Source organism: Phyllobates terribilis, unplaced genomic scaffold (assembly GCF_046119375.1).
Source record: "Phyllobates terribilis strain yellow unplaced genomic scaffold, ASM4611937v1 Scaffold_80__1_contigs__length_6766528, whole genome shotgun sequence".
Classification (NCBI taxonomy): Eukaryota; Metazoa; Chordata; class Amphibia; order Anura; family Dendrobatidae; genus Phyllobates; species Phyllobates terribilis.
The window spans coordinates 1,683,403-1,705,756 of NW_027362840.1; positions in this window are offsets into that span (position 1 = coordinate 1,683,403).

Genomic DNA, 22,354 nt, shown 5'->3' on the forward strand with positions numbered 1-22,354 from the left:
GCATTATTTAAGGACTTTGCTGCATTATTTAAGGACTCTGCTGCATTATTTAAGGACTTTGTTGCATTATTTAAGGACTCTAATGCATTATTTAAGGACTTTGCTGCAATATTTAAGGACTCTGCTTCAGTATTTAAGGACTCTGCTGCATTATTTAAGGACGTTGTTGCATTATTTAAGGACTCTGCTGCATTATTTAAGGACTTTACTGCATTATTTAAGGACTCTGCTGCATTATTTAAGGACTTTCTTGCATTATTTAAGGACTCTGCTGCATTAGTTAAGGACTTTGCTGCATTATTTAAGGACTCTGCTGCATTATTTAACGACGTTGTTGCATTAATTAAGAACTGTGCTGCATTATTTAAGGACTTTGCTGCATTATTTAAGGACTATGCTGCATTATTTAATGACGTTGCTGAAGCATTTGAGGACTCTGCTGCATTATTAGAGGACTCTGCTGCATTATTTAAGGACTTGCTGCATTATTTAATGACTTTGTTGGATTTTTTTATGGACTCTGCTGCATTATTTAAGGAATTTGCTGCTATATTAAAGGACTCTGCTTCAGTATTTAAGGACTCTGCTGCGGTATTTAAGGACCCTGCTGCATTATTTTAGGACTCTGCTGCATTATTTAAGGACTTTGCTGCATTATTTAAGGAATCTGCTGCATTATTTAAGGACTTTGTTGCATTATCTAAGGACTCTGCTGCATTATTGAAGGACTTTGCTGCATTATTTAAGGACTCTGCTGCATTATTTAAGGACTTTGCTGCAATGTTTAAGGACTCTGCTTCAGTATTTAAGGACTCTGCTTAAGCATTTGAGGACTCTGCTGCATTATTTAATGACTTTGCTGAAGCATTTGAGGACTCTGCTGCATTATTAGAGGACTCTGCTGCATTATTTAATGACTTTGTTGGATTTTTTAAGGACTCTGCTGCATTATTTAAGGAATTTGCTGCTATATTAAAGGACTCTGCTTCAGTATTTAAGGACTCTGCTGCGGTATTTAAGGACTCTGCTGCATTATTTAAGGACTCTGCTGCATTATTTAAGGACTTTGCTGCATTATTTAAGGAATTTGTTGCATTATTTAAGGACTCTGCTGCATTATTTAAGGACTTTGCTGCAATATTTAAGGACTCTGCTTCAGTATTTAAGGACTCTGCTGCATTATTTAAGGACGTTGTTGCATTATTTAAGGACTCTGCTGCATTATTTAAGGACTTTACTGCATTATTTAAGGACTCTGCTGCATTATTTAAGGACTTTGTTGCATTATTTAAGGACTCTGCTGCATTAGTTAAGGACTTTGCTGCATTATTTAAGGACTCTGCTGCATTATTTAACGACGTTGTTGCATTATTTAAGAACTGTGCTGCATTATTTAAGGACTTTGCTCCATTATTTAAGGACTATGCTGCATTATTTAATGACTTTGCTGAAGCATTTGAGGTCTCTGCTGCATTATTAGAGGACTCTGCTGCATTATTTAAGGACTTGCTGCATTATTTAATGACTTTGTTGGATTTTTTAAGGACTCTGCTGCATTATTTAAGGAATTTGCTGCTATATTAAAGGACTCTGCTTCAGTATTTATGGACTCTGCTGCGGTATTTAAGGACTCTGCTGCATTATTTAAGGACTCTGCTGCATTATTTAAGGACTTTGCTGCATTATTTAAGGAATCTGCTGCATTATTTAAGGACTTTGTTGCATTATCTAAGGACTCTGCTGCATTATTGAAGGACTTTGATGCAATATTTAAGGACTCTGCTTCTATATTTAAGGACTCTGCTGCATTATTTAAGGACTTTGTTGCATTATTTAAGGACTCTGCTGCATTATTTAAGGACTTTGCTGCATTATTTATGGACTCTGCTGCATTATTTAAGGACTTTGCTGCAATATTTAAGGACTCTGCTTCAGTATTTAAGGACTCTGCTGCATTATTTAAGGACTTTGTTGCATTATTTAAGGACTCTGCTGCATTATTTAAGGACTTTGCTGCATTATTTAAGGACTCTGCTGCATTATTTAAGGACTCTGCTGAAGCATTTGAGGACTCTGCTGCATTATTTAATCACTTTGCTGCGGTATTTAAGGACTCTGTTGCATTATTTAAGGACTTTGTTGCATTATTTAAGGACTCTGCTGCATTAGTTAAGGACTTTGCTGCATTATTTAAGGACTCTGCTGCATTATTTAACGACGTTGTTGCATTATTTAAGAACTGTGCTGCATTATTTAAGGACTTTGCTGCATTATTTAAGGACTATGCTGCATTATTTAATGACTTTGCTGAAGCATTTGAGGACTCTGCTGCATTATTAGAGGACTCTGCTGCATTATTTAATGACTTTGTTGGATTTTTTTAAGGACTCTGCTGCATTATTTAAAGAATTTGCTGCTATATTAAAGGACTCTGCTTCAGTATTTAAGGACTCTGCTGCATTATTTAAGGACTTTGTTGCATTATTTAAGGACTCTGCTGCATTAGATAAGGACTTTGCTGCATTATTTAAGGACTCTGCTGCATTATTTAAGGACTTTGCTGCAATATTTAAGGAATCTGCTTCAGTATTTAAGGACTCTGCTGCATTATTTAAGGACTTTGTTGCATTATTTAAGGACTCTGCTGCATTATTTAAGGACTTTGCTGCATTATTTAAGGACTCTGCTGCATTATTTAAGGACTCTGCTGAAGCATTTGAGGACTCTGCTGCATTATTTAAGCACTTTGCTGCGGTATTTAAGGACTCTGTTGCATTATTTAAGGACTCTGCTGCATTATTTAAGGACTTTGCTGCAATATTTAAGGACTCTGCTTCAGTATTTAAGGACTCTGCTGCATTATTTAAGGACTTTGTTGCATTATTTAAGGACTCTGCTGCATTATTTAAGGACTTTGCTGCATTATTTAAGGACTCTGCTGCATTATTTAAGGACTCTGCTGAAGCATTTGAGGACTCTGCTGCATTATTTAAGCACTTTGCTGCGGTATTTAAGGACTCTGTTGCATTATCTAAGGACTCTGCTGCATTATTTAAGGACTTTGCTGCATTATTTAAGGACTTTGTTGCATTATTTAAGTACTCTGCTGCATTATTTAAGGACTTTGTTGCATTATTTAAGGACTCTGCTGCATTATTTAAGGACTTTGTTGCATTATTTAATGACTCTGCTGCATTATTTAAGGACTTTGCAGCAATATTTAAGGACTCTGCTTCAGTATTTAAGGACTCTGCTGCATTATTTAAGGACTTTGTTGCATTATTTAAGGACTCTGCTGCATTATTTAAGGACTTTGCTGCATTATTTAATGACTTTGCTGAAGCATTTGAGGACTCTGCTGCATTATTAGAGGACTCTGCTGCATTATTTAATGACTTTGTTGGATTTTTTAAGGACTCTGCTGCATTATTTAAGGAATTTGCTGCTATATTAAAGGACTCTGCTTCAGTATTTAAGGACTCTGTTGCAGTATTTAAGGACTCTGCTGCATTATTTAAGGACTCTGCTGCATTATTTAAGGACTTTGCTGCATTATTTAAGGACTCTGCTGCATTATTTAAGGACTTTGTTGCATTATTTAAGGACTCTAATGCATTATTTAAGGACTTTGCTGCAATATTTAAGGACTCTGCTTCAGTATTTAAGGACTCTGCTGCATTATTTAAGGACGTTGTTGCATTATTTAAGGACTCTGCTGCATTATTTAAGGACTTTACTGCATTATTTAAGGACTCTGCTGCATTATTTAAGGACTTTCTTGCATTATTTAAGGACTCTGCTGCATTAGTTAAGGACTTTGCTGCATTATTTAAGGACTCTGCTGCATTATTTAACGACGTTGTTGCATTACTTAAGAACTGTGCTGCATTATTTAAGGACTTTGCTGCATTATTTAAGGACTATGCTGCATTATTTAATGACTTTGCTGAAGCATTTGAGGACTCTGCTGCATTATTAGAGGACTCTGCTGCATTATTTAAGGACTTGCTGCATTATTTAATGACTTTGTTGGATTTTTTTATGGACTCTGCTGCATTATTTAAGGAATTTGCTGCTATATTAAAGGACTCTGCTTCAGTATTTAAGGACTCTGCTGCGGTATTTAAGGACTCTGCTGCATTATTTAAGGACTCTGCTGCATTATTTAAGGACTTTGCTGCATTATTTAAGGAATCTGCTGCATTATTTAAGGACTTTGTTGCATTATCTAAGGACTCTGCTGCATTATTGAAGGACTTTGCTGCAATATTTAAGGACTCTGCTTCAGTATTTAAGGACTCTGCTGCATTATTTAAGGACTTTGTTTCATTATTTAAGGACTCTGCTGCATTAAATAAGGACTTTGCTGCATTATTTAAGGACTCTGCTGCATTATTTAAGGACTTTGCTGCAATATTTAAGGACTCTGCTTCAGTATTTAAGGACTCTGCTGCATTATTTAAGGACTTTGTTGCATTATTTAAGGACTCTGCTGCATTATTTAAGGACTTTGCTGCATTATTTAAGGACTCTGCTGCATTATTTAAGGACTCTGCTGAAGCATTTGAGGACTCTGCTGCATTATTTAAGCACTTTGCTGCGGTATTTAAGGACTCTGTTGCATTATTTAAGGACTCTGCTGCATTATTTAAGGACTTTGTTGCATTATTTAAGGACTCTGCTGCATTATTTAAGGACTTTGCTGCAATATTTAAGGACTCTGCTTCAGTATTTAAGGACTCTGCTGCATTATTTAAGGACTTTGCTGCATTATTTAAGGACTTTGTTGCATTATTTAAGTACTCTGCTGCATTATTTAAGGACTTTGTTGCATTATTTAAGGACTCTGCTGCATTATTTAAGGACTTTGTTGCATTATTTAATGACTCTGCTGCATTATTTAAGGACTTTGCAGCAATATTTAAGGACTCTGCTTCAGTATTTAAGGACTCTGCTGCATTATTTAAGGACTTTGTTGCATTATTTAAGGACTCTGCTGCATTATTTAAGGACTTTGCTGCATTATTTAAGGACAATGCTGCATTATTTAAGGACTCTGCTGAAGCATTTGAGGACTCTGCTGCATTATTTAAGCCCTTTGCTGCGGTATTTAAGGACTCTGTTGCATTATTTAAGGACTTTCTTGCATTATTTAAGGACTCTGCTGCATTAGTTAAGGACTTTGCTGCATTATTTAAGGACTCTGCTGCATTATTTAACGACGTTGTTGCATTATTTAAGAACTGTTCTGCATTATTTAAGGACTTTTCTGCATTATTTAAGGAATATGCTGCATTATTTAATGAATTTGCTGAAGCATTTGAGGACTCTGCTGCATTATTAGAGGACTCTGCTGCATTATTTAAGGACTTGCTGCATTATTTAATGACTTTGTTGGATTTTTTTATGGACTCTGCTGCATTATTTAAGGAATTTGCTGCTATATTAAAGGACTCTGCTTCAGTATTTAAGGACTCTGCTGCGGTATTTAAGGACTCTGCTGCATTATTTAAGGACTCTGCTGCATTATTTAAGGACTTTGCTGCATTATTTAAGGAATCTGCTGCATTATTTATGGACTTTGTTGCATTATCTAAGGACTCTGCTGCATTATTGAAGGACTTTGCTGCAATATTTAAGGACTCTGCTTCAGTATTTAAGGACTCTGCTGCATTATTTAAGGACTTTGTTGCATTATTTAAGGACTCTGCTGCATTAGATAAGGACTTTGCTGCATTATTTAAGGACTCTGCTGCATTATTTAAGGACTTTGCTGCAATATTTAAGGACTCTGCTTCAGTATTTAAGGACTCTGCTGCATTATTTAAGGACTTTGTTGCATTATTTAAGGACTCTGCTGCATTATTTAAGGACTTTGCTGCATTATTTAAGGACTCTGCTGCATTATTTAAGGACTCTGCTGAAGCATTTGAGGACTCTGCTGCATTATTTAAGCACTTTGCTGCGGTATTTAAGGACTCTGTTGCATTATTTAAGGACTCTGCTGCATTATTTAAGGACTTTGTTGCATTATTTAAGGACTCTGCTGCATTATTTAAGGACTTTGCTGCATTATTTAAGGACTTTGTTGCATTATTTAAGTACTCTGCTGCATTATTTAAGGACTTTGTTGCATTATTTAAGGACTCTGCTGCATTATTTAAGGACTTTGTTGCATTATTTAATGACTCTGCTGCATTATTTAAGGACTTTGCAGCAATATTTAAGGACTCTGCTTCAGTATTTAAGGACTCTGCTGCATTATTTAAGGACTTTGTTGCATTATTTAAGGACTCTGCTGCATTATTTAAGGACTTTGCTGCATTATTTAAGGACTTTGCTGCAATATTTAAGGACTCTGCTTCAGTATTTAAGGACTCTGCTGCATTATTTAAGGACTTTGTTGCATTATTTAAGGACTCTGCTGCATTATTTAAGGACTTTGTTGCATTATTTAAGGACTCTGCTGCATTATTAGAGGACTTTGCTGCAATATTTAAGGACTCTGCTTCAGTATTTAAGGACTCTGCTGCATTATTTAAGGACTTTGTTGCATTATTTAAGGACTCTGCTGCATTATTTAAGCACTTTGCTGCGGTATTTAAGGACTCTGTTGCATTATTTAAGGACTTTGTTGCATTATTTAAGGACTCTGCTGCATTAGTTAAGGACTTTGCTGCATTATTTAAGGACTCTGCTGCATTATTTACCGACGTTGTTGCATTATTTAAGAACTGTGCTGCTTTATTTAAGGACTTTGCATTATTTAAGGACTATGCTGCATTATTTAATGACTTTGCTGAAGCATTTGAGGACTCTGCTGCATTATTAGAGGACTCTGCTGCATTATTTAATGACTTTGTTGGATTTTTAAGGACTCTGCTGCATTATTTAAGGAATTTGCTGCTATATTAAAGGACTCTGCTTCAGTATTTAAGGACTCTGCTGCAGTATTTAAGGACTCTGCTGCATTATTTAAGGACTCTGCTGCATTATTTAAGGACTTTGCTGCATTATTTAAGGACTCTGCTGCATTATTTAAGGACTTTGTTGCATTATTTAAGGACTCTAATGCATTATTTAAGGACTTTGCTGCAATATTTAAGGACTCTGCTTCAGTATTTAAGGACTCTGCTGCATTATTTAAGGACGTTGTTGCATTATTTAAGGACTCTGCTGCATTATTTAAGGACTTTACTGCATTATTTAAGGACTCTGCTGCATTATTTAAGGACTTTCTTGCATTATTTAAGGACTCTGCTGCATTAGTTAAGGACTTTGCTGCATTATTTAAGGACTCTGCTGCATTATTTAACGACGTTGTTGCATTACTTAAGAACTGTGCTGCATTATTTAAGGACTTTGCTGCATTATTTAAGGACTCTGCTGCATTATTTAAGGACTTTGCTGCATTATTTAAGGACAATGCTGCATTATTTAAGGACTCTGCTGAAGCATTTGAGGACTCTGCTGCATTATTTAAGCCCTTTGCTGCGGTATTTAAGGACTCTGTTGCATTATTTAAGGACTTTCTTGCATTATTTAAGGACTCTGCTGCATTAGTTAAGGACTTTGCTGCATTATTTAAGGACTCTGCTGCATTATTTAACGACGTTGTTGCATTATTTAAGAACTGTTCTGCATTATTTAAGGACTTTTCTGCATTATTTAAGGAATATGCTGCATTATTTAATGAATTTGCTGAAGCATTTGAGGACTCTGCTGCATTATTAGAGGACTCTGCTGCATTATTTAAGGACTTGCTGCATTATTTAATGACTTTGTTGGATTTTTTTATGGACTCTGCTGCATTATTTAAGGAATTTGCTGCTATATTAAAGGACTCTGCTTCAGTATTTAAGGACTCTGCTGCGGTATTTAAGGACTCTGCTGCATTATTTAAGGACTCTGCTGCATTATTTAAGGACTTTGCTGCATTATTTAAGGAATCTGCTGCATTATTTATGGACTTTGTTGCATTATCTAAGGACTCTGCTGCATTATTGAAGGACTTTGCTGCAATATTTAAGGACTCTGCTTCAGTATTTAAGGACTCTGCTGCATTATTTAAGGACTTTGTTGCATTATTTAAGGACTCTGCTGCATTAGATAAGGACTTTGCTGCATTATTTAAGGACTCTGCTGCATTATTTAAGGACTTTGCTGCAATATTTAAGGACTCTGCTTCAGTATTTAAGGACTCTGCTGCATTATTTAAGGACTTTGTTGCATTATTTAAGGACTCTGCTGCATTATTTAAGGACTTTGCTGCATTATTTAAGGACTCTGCTGCATTATTTAAGGACTCTGCTGAAGCATTTGAGGACTCTGCTGCATTATTTAAGCACTTTGCTGCGGTATTTAAGGACTCTGTTGCATTATTTAAGGACTCTGCTGCATTATTTAAGGACTTTGTTGCATTATTTAAGGACTCTGCTGCATTATTTAAGGACTTTGCTGCATTATTTAAGGACTTTGTTGCATTATTTAAGTACTCTGCTGCATTATTTAAGGACTTTGTTGCATTATTTAAGGACTCTGCTGCATTATTTAAGGACTTTGTTGCATTATTTAATGACTCTGCTGCATTATTTAAGGACTTTGCAGCAATATTTAAGGACTCTGCTTCAGTATTTAAGGACTCTGCTGCATTATTTAAGGACTTTGTTGCATTATTTAAGGACTCTGCTGCATTATTTAAGGACTTTGCTGCATTATTTAAGGACTTTGCTGCAATATTTAAGGACTCTGCTTCAGTATTTAAGGACTCTGCTGCATTATTTAAGGACTTTGTTGCATTATTTAAGGACTCTGCTGCATTATTTAAGGACTTTGTTGCATTATTTAAGGACTCTGCTGCATTATTAGAGGACTTTGCTGCAATATTTAAGGACTCTGCTTCAGTATTTAAGGACTCTGCTGCATTATTTAAGGACTTTGTTGCATTATTTAAGGACTCTGCTGCATTATTTAAGCACTTTGCTGCGGTATTTAAGGACTCTGTTGCATTATTTAAGGACTTTGTTGCATTATTTAAGGACTCTGCTGCATTAGTTAAGGACTTTGCTGCATTATTTAAGGACTCTGCTGCATTATTTACCGACGTTGTTGCATTATTTAAGAACTGTGCTGCTTTATTTAAGGACTTTGCATTATTTAAGGACTATGCTGCATTATTTAATGACTTTGCTGAAGCATTTGAGGACTCTGCTGCATTATTAGAGGACTCTGCTGCATTATTTAATGACTTTGTTGGATTTTTAAGGACTCTGCTGCATTATTTAAGGAATTTGCTGCTATATTAAAGGACTCTGCTTCAGTATTTAAGGACTCTGCTGCAGTATTTAAGGACTCTGCTGCATTATTTAAGGACTCTGCTGCATTATTTAAGGACTTTGCTGCATTATTTAAGGACTCTGCTGCATTATTTAAGGACTTTGTTGCATTATTTAAGGACTCTAATGCATTATTTAAGGACTTTGCTGCAATATTTAAGGACTCTGCTTCAGTATTTAAGGACTCTGCTGCATTATTTAAGGACGTTGTTGCATTATTTAAGGACTCTGCTGCATTATTTAAGGACTTTACTGCATTATTTAAGGACTCTGCTGCATTATTTAAGGACTTTCTTGCATTATTTAAGGACTCTGCTGCATTAGTTAAGGACTTTGCTGCATTATTTAAGGACTCTGCTGCATTATTTAACGACGTTGTTGCATTACTTAAGAACTGTGCTGCATTATTTAAGGACTTTGCTGCATTATTTAAGGACTATGCTGCATTATTTAATGACGTTGCTGAAGCATTTGAGGACTCTGCTGCATTATTAGAGGACTCTGCTGCATTATTTAAGGACTTGCTGCATTATTTAATGACTTTGTTGGATTTTTTTATGGACTCTGCTGCATTATTTAAGGAATTTGCTGCTATATTAAAGGACTCTGCTTCAGTATTTAAGGACTCTGCTGCGGTATTTAAGGACTCTGCTGCATTATTTAAGGACTCTGCTGCATTATTTAAGGACTTTGCTGCATTATTTAAGGAATCTGCTGCATTATTTAAGGACTTTGTTGCATTATCTAAGGACTCTGCTGCATTATTGAAGGACTTTGCTGCAATATTTAAGGACTCTGCTTCAGTATTTAAGGACTCTGCTGCATTATTTAAGGACTTTGTTGCATTATTTAAGGACTCTGCTGCATTAAATAAGGACTTTGCTGCATTATTTAAGGACTCTGCTGCATTATTTAAGGACTTTGCTGCAATATTTAAGGACTCTGCTTCAGTATTTAAGGACTCTGCTGCATTATTTAAGGACTTTGTTGCATTATTTAAGAACTCTGCTGCATTATTTAAGGACTTTGCTGCATTATTTAAGGACTCTGCTGCATTATTTAAGGACTCTGCTGAAGCATTTGAGGACTCTGCTGCATTATTTAAGCACTTTGCTGCGGTATTTAAGGACTCTGTTGCATTATTTAAGGACTCTGCTGCATTATTTAAGGACTTTGTTGCATTATTTAAGGACTCTGCTGCATTATTTAAGGACTTTGCTGCAATATTTAAGGACTCTGCTTCAGTATTTAAGGACTCTGCTGCATTATTTAAGGACTTTGCTGCATTATTTAAGGACTTTGTTGCATTATTTAAGTACTCTGCTGCATTATTTAAGGACTTTGTTGCATTATTTAAGGACTCTGCTGCATTATTTAAGGACTTTGTTGCATTATTTAATGACTCTGCTGCATTATTTAAGGACTTTGCAGCAATATTTAAGGACTCTGCTTCAGTATTTAAGGACTCTGCTGCATTATTTAAGGACTTTGTTGCATTATTTAAGGACTCTGCTGCATTATTTAAGGACTTTGCTGCATTATTTAAGGACAATGCTGCATTATTTAAGGACTCTGCTGAAGCATTTGAGGACTCTGCTGCATTATTTAAGCCCTTTGCTGCGGTATTTAAGGACTCTGTTGCATTATTTAAGGACTTTGTTGCATTATTTAAGGACTCTGCTGCATTAGTTAAGGACTTTGCTGCATTATTTAAGGACTCTGCTGCATTATTTAACGACGTTGTTGCATTATTTAAGAACTGTTCTGCATTATTTAAGGACTTTTCTGCATTATTTAAGGAATATGCTGCATTATTTAATGAATTTGCTGAAGCATTTGAGGACTCTGCTGCATTATTAGAGGACTCTGCTGCATTATTTAAGGACTTCCTGCATTATTTAATGACTTTGTTGGATTTTTTTATGGACTCTGCTGCATTATTTAAGGAATTTGCTGCTATATTAAAGGACTCTTCTTCAGTATTTAAGGACTCTGCTGCGGTATTTAAGGACTCTGCTGCATTATTTAAGGACTCTGCTGCATTATTTAAGGACTTTGCTGCATTATTTAAGGAATCTGCTGCATTATTTAAGGACTTTGTTGCATTATCTAAGGACTCTGCTGCATTATTGAAGGACTTTGCTGCAATATTTAAGGACTCTGCTTCAGTATTTAAGGACTCTGCTGCATTATTTAAGGACTTTGTTGCATTATTTAAGGACTCTGCTGCATTAGATAAGGACTTTGCTGCATTATTTAAGGACTCTGCTGCATTATTTAAGGACTTTGCTGCAATATTTAAGGACTCTGCTTCAGTATTTAAGGACTCTGCTGCATTATTTAAGGACTTTGTTGCATTATTTAAGGACTCTGCTGCATTATTTAAGGACTTTGCTGCATTATTTAAGGACTCTGCTGCATTATTTAAGGACTCTGCTGAAGCATTTGAGGACTCTGCTGCATTATTTAAGCACTTTGCTGCGGTATTTAAGGACTCTGTTGCATTATTTAAGGACTCTGCTGCATTATTTAAGGACTTTGTTGCATTATTTAAGGACTCTGCTGCATTATTTAAGGACTTTGCTGCATTATTTAAGGACTTTGTTGCATTATTTAAGTACTCTGCTGCATTATTTAAGGACTTTGTTGCATTATTTAAGGACTCTGCTGCATTATTTAAGGACTTTGTTGCATTATTTAATGACTCTGCTGCATTATTTAAGGACTTTGCAGCAATATTTAAGGACTCTGCTTCAGTATTTAAGGACTCTGCTGCATTATTTAAGGACTTTGTTGCATTATTTAAGGACTCTGCTGCATTAAGGACTTTGCTGCATTATTTAATGACTTTGCTGAAGCATTTGAGGACTCTGCTGCATTATTAGAGGACTCTGCTGCATTATTTATTGACTTTGTTGGATTTTTTAAGGACTCTGCTGCATTATTTAAGGAATTTGCTGCTATATTAAAGGACTCTGCTTCAGTATTTAAGGACTCTGCTGCAGTATTTAAGGACTCTGCTGCATTATTTAAGGACTCTGCTGCATTATTTAAGGACTTTGCTGCATTATTTAAGGACTCTGCTGCATTATTTAAGGACTTTGTTGCATTATTTAAGGACTCTAATGCATTATTTAAGGACTTTGCTGCAATATTTAAGGACTCTGCTTCAGTATTTAAGGACTCTGCTGCATTATTTAAGGACGTTGTTGCATTATTTAAGGACTCTGCTGCATTATTTAAGGACTTTACTGCATTATTTAAGGACTCTGCTGCATTATTTAAGGACTTTCTTGCATTATTTAAGGACTCTGCTGCATTAGTTAAGGACTTTGCTGCATTATTTAAGGACTCTGCTGCATTATTTAACGACGTTGTTGCATTACTTAAGAACTGTGCTGCATTATTTAAGGACTTTGCTGCATTATTTAAGGACTATGCTGCATTATTTAATGACTTTGCTGAAGCATTTGAGGACTCTGCTGCATTATTAGAGGACTCTGCTGCATTATTTAAGGACTTGCTGCATTATTTAATGACTTTGTTGGATTTTTTTATGGACTCTGCTGCATTATTTAAGGAATTTGCTGCTATATTAAAGGACTCTGCTTCAGTATTTAAGGACTCTGCTGCAGTATTTAAGGACTCTGCTGCATTATTTAAGGACTCTGCTGCATTATTTAAGGACTTTGCTGCATTATTTAAGGAATCTGCTGCATTATTTAAGGACTTTGTTGCATTATCTAAGGACTCTGCTGCATTATTGAAGGACTTTGCTGCAATATTTAAGGACTCTGCTTCAGTATTTAAGGACTCTGCTGCATTATTTAAGGACTTTGTTGCATTATTTAAGGACTCTGCTGCATTAAATAAGGACTTTGCTGCATTATTTAAGGACTCTACTGCATTATTTAAGGACTTTGCTGCAATATTTAAGGACTCTGCTTCAGTATTTAAGGACTCTGCTGCATTATTTAAGGACTTTGTTGCATTATTTAAGGACTCTGCTGCATTATTTAAGGACTTTGCTGCATTATTTAAGGACTCTGCTGCATTATTTAAGGACTCTGCTGAAGCATTTGAGGACTCTGCTGCATTATTTAAGCACTTTGCTGCGGTATTTAAGGACTCTGTTGCATTATTTAAGGACTCTGCTGCATTATTTAAGGACTTTGTTGCATTATTTAAGGACTCTGCTGCATTATTTAAGGACTTTGCTGCAATATTTAAGGACTCTGCTTCAGTATTTAAGGACTCTGCTGCATTATTTAAGGACTTTGCTGCATTATTTAAGGACTTTGTTGCATTATTTAAGTACTCTGCTGCATTATTTAAGGACTTTGTTGCATTATTTAATGACTCTGCTGCATTATTTAAGGACTTTGCAGCAATATTTAAGGACTCTGCTTCAGTATTTAAGGACTCTGCTGCATTATTTAAGGACTTTGTTGCATTATTTAAGGACTCTGCTGCATTATTTAAGGACTTTGCTGCATTATTTAAGGACAATGCTGCATTATTTAAGGACTCTGCTGAAGCATTTGAGGACTCTGCTGCATTATTTAAGCCCTTTGCTGCGGTATTTAAGGACTCTGTTGCATTATTTAAGGACTTTGTTGCATTATTTAAGGACTCTGCTGCATTAGTTAAGGACTTTGCTGCATTATTTAAGGACTCTGCTGCATTATTTAACGACGTTGTTGCATTATTTAAGAACTGTTCTGCATTATTTAAGGACTTTTCTGCATTATTTAAGGAATATGCTGCATTATTTAATGAATTTGCTGAAGCATTTGAGGACTCTGCTGCATTATTAGAGGACTCTGCTGCATTATTTAAGGACTTGCTGCATTATTTAATGACTTTGTTGGATTTTTTTATGGACTCTGCTGCATTATTTAAGGAATTTGCTGCTATATTAAAGGACTCTGCTTCAGTATTTAAGGACTCTGCTGCGGTATTTAAGGACTCTGCTGCATTATTTAAGGACTCTGCTGCATTATTTAAGGACTTTGCTGCATTATTTAAGGAATCTGCTGCATTATTTAAGGACTTTGTTGCATTATCTAAGGACTCTGCTGCATTATTGAAGGACTTTGCTGCAATATTTAAGGACTCTGCTTCAGTATTTAAGGACTCTGCTGCATTATTTAAGGACTTTGTTGCATTATTTAAGGACTCTGCTGCATTAGATAAGGACTTTGCTGCATTATTTAAGGACTCTGCTGCATTATTTAAGGACTTTGCTGCAATATTTAAGGACTCTGCTTCAGTATTTAAGGACTCTGCTGCATTATTTAAGGACTTTGTTGCATTATTTAAGGACTCTGCTGCATTATTTAAGGACTTTGCTGCATTATTTAAGGACTCTGCTGCATTATTTAAGGACTCTGCTGAAGCATTTGAGGACTCTGCTGCATTATTTAAGCACTTTGCTGCGGTATTTAAGGACTCTGTTGCATTATTTAAGGACTCTGCTGCATTATTTAAGGACTTTGTTGCATTATTTAAGGACTCTGCTGCATTATTTAAGGACTTTGCTGCATTATTTAAGGACTTTGTTGCATTATTTAAGTACTCTGCTGCATTATTTAAGGACTTTGTTGCATTATTTAAGGACTCTGCTGCATTATTTAAGGACTTTGTTGCATTATTTAATGACTCTGCTGCATTATTTAAGGACTTTGCAGCAATATTTAAGGACTCTGCTTCAGTATTTAAGGACTCTGCTGCATTATTTAAGGACTTTGTTGCATTATTTAAGGACTCTGCTGCATTATTTAAGGACTTTGCTGCATTATTTAAGGACTTTGCTGCAATATTTAAGGACTCTGCTTCAGTATTTAAGGACTCTGCTGCATTATTTAAGGACTTTGTTGCATTATTTAAGGACTCTGCTGCATTATTTAAGGACTTTGTTGCATTATTTAAGGACTCTGCTGCATTATTAGAGGACTTTGCTGCAATATTTAAGGACTCTGCTTCAGTATTTAAGGACTCTGCTGCATTATTTAAGGACTTTGTTGCATTATTTAAGGACTCTGCTGCATTATTTAAGCACTTTGCTGCGGTATTTAAGGACTCTGTTGCATTATTTAAGGACTTTGTTGCATTATTTAAGGACTCTGCTGCATTAGTTAAGGACTTTGCTGCATTATTTAAGGACTCTGCTGCATTATTTACCGACGTTGTTGCATTATTTAAGAACTGTGCTGCTTTATTTAAGGACTTTGCATTATTTAAGGACTATGCTGCATTATTTAATGACTTTGCTGAAGCATTTGAGGACTCTGCTGCATTATTAGAGGACTCTGCTGCATTATTTAATGACTTTGTTGGATTTTTTAAGGACTCTGCTGCATTATTTAAGGAATTTGCTGCTATATTAAAGGACTCTGCTTCAGTATTTAAGGACTCTGCTGCAGTATTTAAGGACTCTGCTGCATTATTTAAGGACTCTGCTGCATTATTTAAGGACTTTGCTGCATTATTTAAGGACTCTGCTGCATTATTTAAGGACTTTGTTGCATTATTTAAGGACTCTAATGCATTATTTAAGGACTTTGCTGCAATATTTAAGGACTCTGCTTCAGTATTTAAGGACTCTGCTGCATTATTTAAGGACGTTGTTGCATTATTTAAGGACTCTGCTGCATTATTTAAGGACTTTACTGCATTATTTAAGGACTCTGCTGCATTATTTAAGGACTTTCTTGCATTATTTAAGGACTCTGCTGCATTAGTTAAGGACTTTGCTGCATTATTTAAGGAATCTGCTGCATTATTTAACGACGTTGTTGCATTACTTAAGAACTGTGCTGCATTATTTAAGGACTTTGCTGCATTATTTAAGGACTATGCTGCATTATTTAATGACTTTGCTGAAGCATTTGAGGACTCTGCTGCATTATTAGAGGACTCTGCTGCATTATTTAAGGACTTGCTGCATTATTTAATGACTTTGTTGGATTTTTTTATGGACTCTGCTGCATTATTTAAGGAATTTGCTGCTATATTAAAGGACTCTGCTTCAGTATTTAAGGACTCTGCTGCGGTATTTAAGGACTCTGCTGCATTATTTAAGGACTCTGCTGCATTATTTAAGGACTTTGCTGCATTATTTAAGGAATCTGCTGCATTATTTAAGGACTTTGTTGCATTATCTAAGGACTCTGCTGCATTATTGAAGGACTTTGCTGCAATATTTAAGGACTCTGCTTCAGTATTTAAGGACTCTGCTGCATTATTTAAGGACTTTGTTGCATTATTTAAGGACTCTGCTGCATTAAATAAGGACTTTGCTGCATTATTTAAGGACTCTGCTGCATTATTTAAGGACTTTGCTGCAATATTTAAGGACTCTGCTTCAGTATTTAAGGACTCTGCTGCATTATTTAAGGACTTTGTTGCATTATTTAAGAACTCTGCTGCATTATTTAAGGACTTTGCTGCATTATTTAAGGACTCTGCTGCATTATTTAAGGACTCTGCTGAAGCATTTGAGGACTCTGCTGCATTATTTAAGCACTTTGCTGCGGTATTTAAGGACTCTGTTGCATTATTTAAGGACTCTGCTGCATTATTTAAGGACTTTGTTGCATTATTTAAGGACTCTGCTGCATTATTTAAGGACTTTGCTGCAATATTTAAGGACTCTGCTTCAGTATTTAAGGACTCTGCTGCATTATTTAAGGACTTTGCTGCATTATTTAAGGACTTTGTTGCATTATTTAAGTACTCTGCTGCATTATTTAAGGACTTTGTTGCATTATTTAAGGACTCTGCTGCATTATTTAAGGACTTTGTTGCATTATTTAATGACTCTGCTGCATTATTTAAGGACTTTGCCGCAATATTTAAGGACTCTGCTTCAGTATTTAAGGACTCTGCTGCATTATTTAAGGACTTTGTTGCATTATTTAAGGACTCTGCTGCATTATTTAAGGACTTTGCTGCATTATTTAAGGACAATGCTGCATTATTTAAGGACTCTGCTGAAGCATTTGAGGACTCTGCTGCATTATTTAAGCCCTTTGCTGCGGTATTTAAGGACTCTGTTGCATTATTTAAGGACTTTGTTGCATTATTTAAGGACTCTGCTGCATTAGTTAAGGACTTTGCTGCATTATTTAAGGACTCTGCTGCATTATTTAACGACGTTGTTGCATTATTTAAGAACTGTTCTGCATTATTTAAGGACTTTTCTGCATTATTTAAGGAATATGCTGCATTATTTAATGAATTTGCTGAAGCATTTGAGGACTCTGCTGCATTATTAGAGGACTCTGCTGCATTATTTAAGGACTTGCTGCATTATTTAATGACTTTGTTGGATTTTTTTATGGACTCTGCTGCATTATTTAAGGAATTTGCTGCTATATTAAAGGACTCTTCTTCAGTATTTAAGGACTCTGCTGCGGTATTTAAGGACTCTGCTGCATTATTTAAGGACTCTGCTGCATTATTTAAGGACTTTGCTGCATTATTTAAGGAATCTGCTGCATTATTTAAGGACTTTGTTGCATTATCTAAGGACTCTGCTGCATTATTGAAGGACTTTGCTGCAATATTTAAGGACTCTGCTTCAGTATTTAAGGACTCTGCTGCATTATTTAAGGACTTTGTTGCATTATTTAAGGACTCTGCTGCATTAGATAAGGACTTTGCTGCATTATTTAAGGACTCTGCTGCATTATTTAAGGACTTTGCTGCAATATTTAAGGACTCTGCTTCAGTATTTAAGGACTCTGCTGCATTATTTAAGGACTTTGTTGCATTATTTAAGGACTCTGCTGCATTATTTAAGGACTTTGCTGCATTATTTAAGGACTCTGCTGCATTATTTAAGGACTCTGCTGAAGCATTTGAGGACTCTGCTGCATTATTTAAGCACTTTGCTGCGGTATTTAAGGACTCTGTTGCATTATTTAAGGACTCTGCTGCATTATTTAAGGACTTTGTTGCATTATTTAAGGACTCTGCTGCATTATTTAAGGACTTTGCTGCATTATTTAAGGACTTTGTTGCATTATTTAAGTACTCTGCTGTATTATTTAAGGACTTTGTTGCATTATTTAAGGACTCTGCTGCATTATTTAAGGACTTTGTTGCATTATTTAATGACTCTGCTGCATTATTTAAGGACTTTGCAGCAATATTTAAGGACTCTGCTTCAGTATTTAAGGACTCTGCTGCATTATTTAAGGACTTTGTTGCATTATTTAAGGACTCTGCTGCATTATTTAAGGACTTTGCTGCATTATTTAAGGACAATGCTACATTATTTAAGGACTCTGCTGAAGCATTTGAGGACTCTGCTGCATTATTTAAGCCCTTTGCTGCAGTATTTAAGGACTCTGTTGCATTATTTAAGGACTTTGTTGCATTATTTAAGGACTCTGCTGCATTAGTTAAGGACTTTGCTGCATTATTTAAGGACTCTGCTGCATTATTTAACGACGTTGTTGCATTATTTAAGAACTGTTCTGCATTATTTAAGGACTTGCTGCATTATTTAATGACTTTGTTGGATTTTTTAAGGACTCTGCTGCATTATTTAAGGACATTGTTGCATTATTTAATGACTGCTGCATTATTTAAGGACTTTGCAGCAATATTTAAGGACTCTGCTTCAGTATTTAAGGACTCTGCTGCATTATTTAAGGACTTTGTTGCATTATTTAAGGACTCTGCTGCATTATTTAAGGACTTTGCTGCATTATTTAAGGACACTGCTGCATTATTTAAGGACTCTGCTGAAGCATTTGAGGACTCTGCTGCATTATTTAAGCACTTTGCGGCGGTATTTAAGGACTCTGTTGCATTATTTAAGGACTTTGTTGCATTATTTAAGGACTCTGCTGCATTAGTTAAGGAGTTTGCTGCATTATTTAAGGACTCTGCTGCATTATTTAACGACGTTGTTGCATTATTTAAGAACTGTGCTGCATTATTTAAGGACTTTGCTGCATTATTTAAGGATTATGCTGCATTATTTAATGACTTTGCTGAAGCATTTGAGGACTCTGCTGCATTATTAGAGGACTCTGCTGCATTATTTAAGGACTTGCTGCATTATTTAATGACTTTGTTGGATTTCTTAAGGACTCTGCTGCATTATTTAAGGAATTTGCTGCTATATTAAAGGACTCTGCTTCAGTATTTAAGGACTCTGCTGCGGTATTTAAGGACCCTGCTGCATTATTTTAGGACTCTGCTGCATTATTTAAGGACTTTGCTGCATTATTTAAGGACTTTGTTGCATTATTTAAGTACTCTGCTGTATTATTTAAGGACTCTGTTGCATTATTTAAGGACTCTGCTGCATTATTTAAGGACTTTGTTGCATTATTTAAGGACTCTGCTGCATTATTTAAGGACTTTGCTGCATTATTTAAGGACTTTGTTGCATTATTTAAGTACTCTGCTGTATTATTTAAGGACTTTGTTGCATTATTTAAGGACTCTGCTGCATTATTTAAGGACTTTGTTGCATTATTTAATGACTCTGCTGCATTATTTAAGGACTTTGCAGCAATATTTAAGGACTCTGCTTCAGTATTTAAGGACTCTGCTGCATTATTTAAGGACTTTGTTGCATTATTTAAGGACTCTGCTGCATTATTTAAGGACTTTGCTGCATTATTTAAGGACAATGCTACATTATTTAAGGACTCTGCTGAAGCATTTGAGGACTCTGCTGCATTATTTAAGCCCTTTGCTGCAGTATTTAAGGACTCTGTTGCATTATTTAAGGACTTTGTTGCATTATTTAAGGACTCTGCTGCATTAGTTAAGGACTTTGCTGCATTATTTAAGGACTCTGCTGCATTATTTAACGACGTTGTTGCATTATTTAAGAACTGTTCTGCATTATTTAAGGACTTGCTGCATTATTTAATGACTTTGTTGGATTTTTTAAGGACTCTGCTGCATTATTTAAGGACATTGTTGCATTATTTAATGACTGCTGCATTATTTAAGGACTTTGCAGCAATATTTAAGGACTCTGCTTCAGTATTTAAGGACTCTGCTGCATTATTTAAGGACTTTGTTGCATTATTTAAGGACTCTGCTGCATTATTTAAGGACTTTGCTGCATTATTTAAGGACACTGCTGCATTATTTAAGGACTCTGCTGAAGCATTTGAGGACTCTGCTGCATTATTTAAGCACTTTGCGGCGGTATTTAAGGACTCTGTTGCATTATTTAAGGACTTTGTTGCATTATTTAAGGACTCTGCTGCATTAGTTAAGGAGTTTGCTGCATTATTTAAGGACTCTGCTGCATTATTTAACGACGTTGTTGCATTATTTAAGAACTGTGCTGCATTATTTAAGGACTTTGCTGCATTATTTAAGGATTATGCTGCATTATTTAATGACTTTGCTGAAGCATTTGAGGACTCTGCTGCATTATTAGAGGACTCTGCTGCATTATTTAAGGACTTGCTGCATTATTTAATGACTTTGTTGGATTTCTTAAGGACTCTGCTGCATTATTTAAGGAATTTGCTGCTATATTAAAGGACTCTGCTTCAGTATTTAAGGACTCTGCTGCGGTATTTAAGGACCCTGCTGCATTATTTTAGGACTCTGCTGCATTATTTAAGGACTTTGCTGCATTATTTAAGGAATCTGCTGCATTATTTAAGGACTTTGTTGCATTATCTAAGGACTCTGCTGCATTATTGAAGGACTTTGCTGCATTATTTAAGGACTCTGCTGCATTATTTAAGGACTTTGCTGCAATGTTTAAGGACTCTGCTTCAGTATTTAAGGACTCTGCTTAAGCATTTGAGGACTCTGCTGCATTATTTAATGACTTTGCTGAAGCATTTGAGGACTCTGCTGCATTATTAGAGGACTCTGCTGCATTATTTAATGACTTTGTTGGATTTTTTAAGGACTCTGCTGCATTATTTAAGGAATTTGCTGCTATATTAAAGGACTCTGCTTCAGTATTTAAGGACTCTGCTGCGGTATTTAAGGACTCTGCTGCATTATTTAAGGACTCTGCTGAATTATTTAAGGACTTTGCTGCATTATTTAAGGAATTTGTTGCATTATTTAAGGACTCTGCTGCATTATTTAAGGACTTTGCTGCAATATTTAAGGACTCTGCTTCAGTATTTAAGGACTCTGCTGCATTATTTAAGGACGTTGTTGCATTATTTAAGGACTCTGCTGCATTATTTAAGGACTTTACTGCATTATTTAAGGACTCTGCTGCATTATTTAAGGACTTTGTTGCATTATTTAAGGACTCTGCTGCATTAGTTAAGGACTTTGCTGCATTATTTAAGGACTCTGCTGCATTATTTAACGACGTTGTTGCATTATTTAAGAACTGTGCTGCATTATTTAAGGACTTTGCTCCATTATTTAAGGACTATGCTGCATTATTTAATGACTTTGCTGAAGCATTTGAGGTCTCTGCTGCATTATTAGAGGACTCTGCTGCATTATTTAAGGACTTGCTGCATTATTTAATGACTTTGTTGGATTTTTTAAGGACTCTGCTGCATTATTTAAGGAATTTGCTGCTATATTAAAGGACTCTGCTTCAGTATTTATGGACTCTGCTGCGGTATTTAAGGACTCTGCTGCATTATTTAAGGACTCTGCTGCATTATTTAAGGACTTTGCTGCATTATTTAAGGAATCTGCTGCATTATTTAAGGAATTTGTTGCATTATCTAAGGACTCTGCTGCATTATTGAAGGACTTTGATGCAATATTTAAGGACTCTGCTTCTATATTTAAGGACTCTGCTGCATTATTTAAGGACTTTGTTGCATTATTTAAGGACTCTGCTGCATTATTTAAGGACTTTGCTGCATTATTTATGGACTCTGCTGCATTATTTAAGGACTTTGCTGCAATATTTAAGGACTCTGCTTCAGTATTTAAGGACTCTGCTGCATTATTTAAGGACTTTGTTGCATTATTTAAGGACTCTGCTGCATTATTTAAGGACTTTGCTGCATTATTTAAGGACTCTGCTGCATTATTTAAGG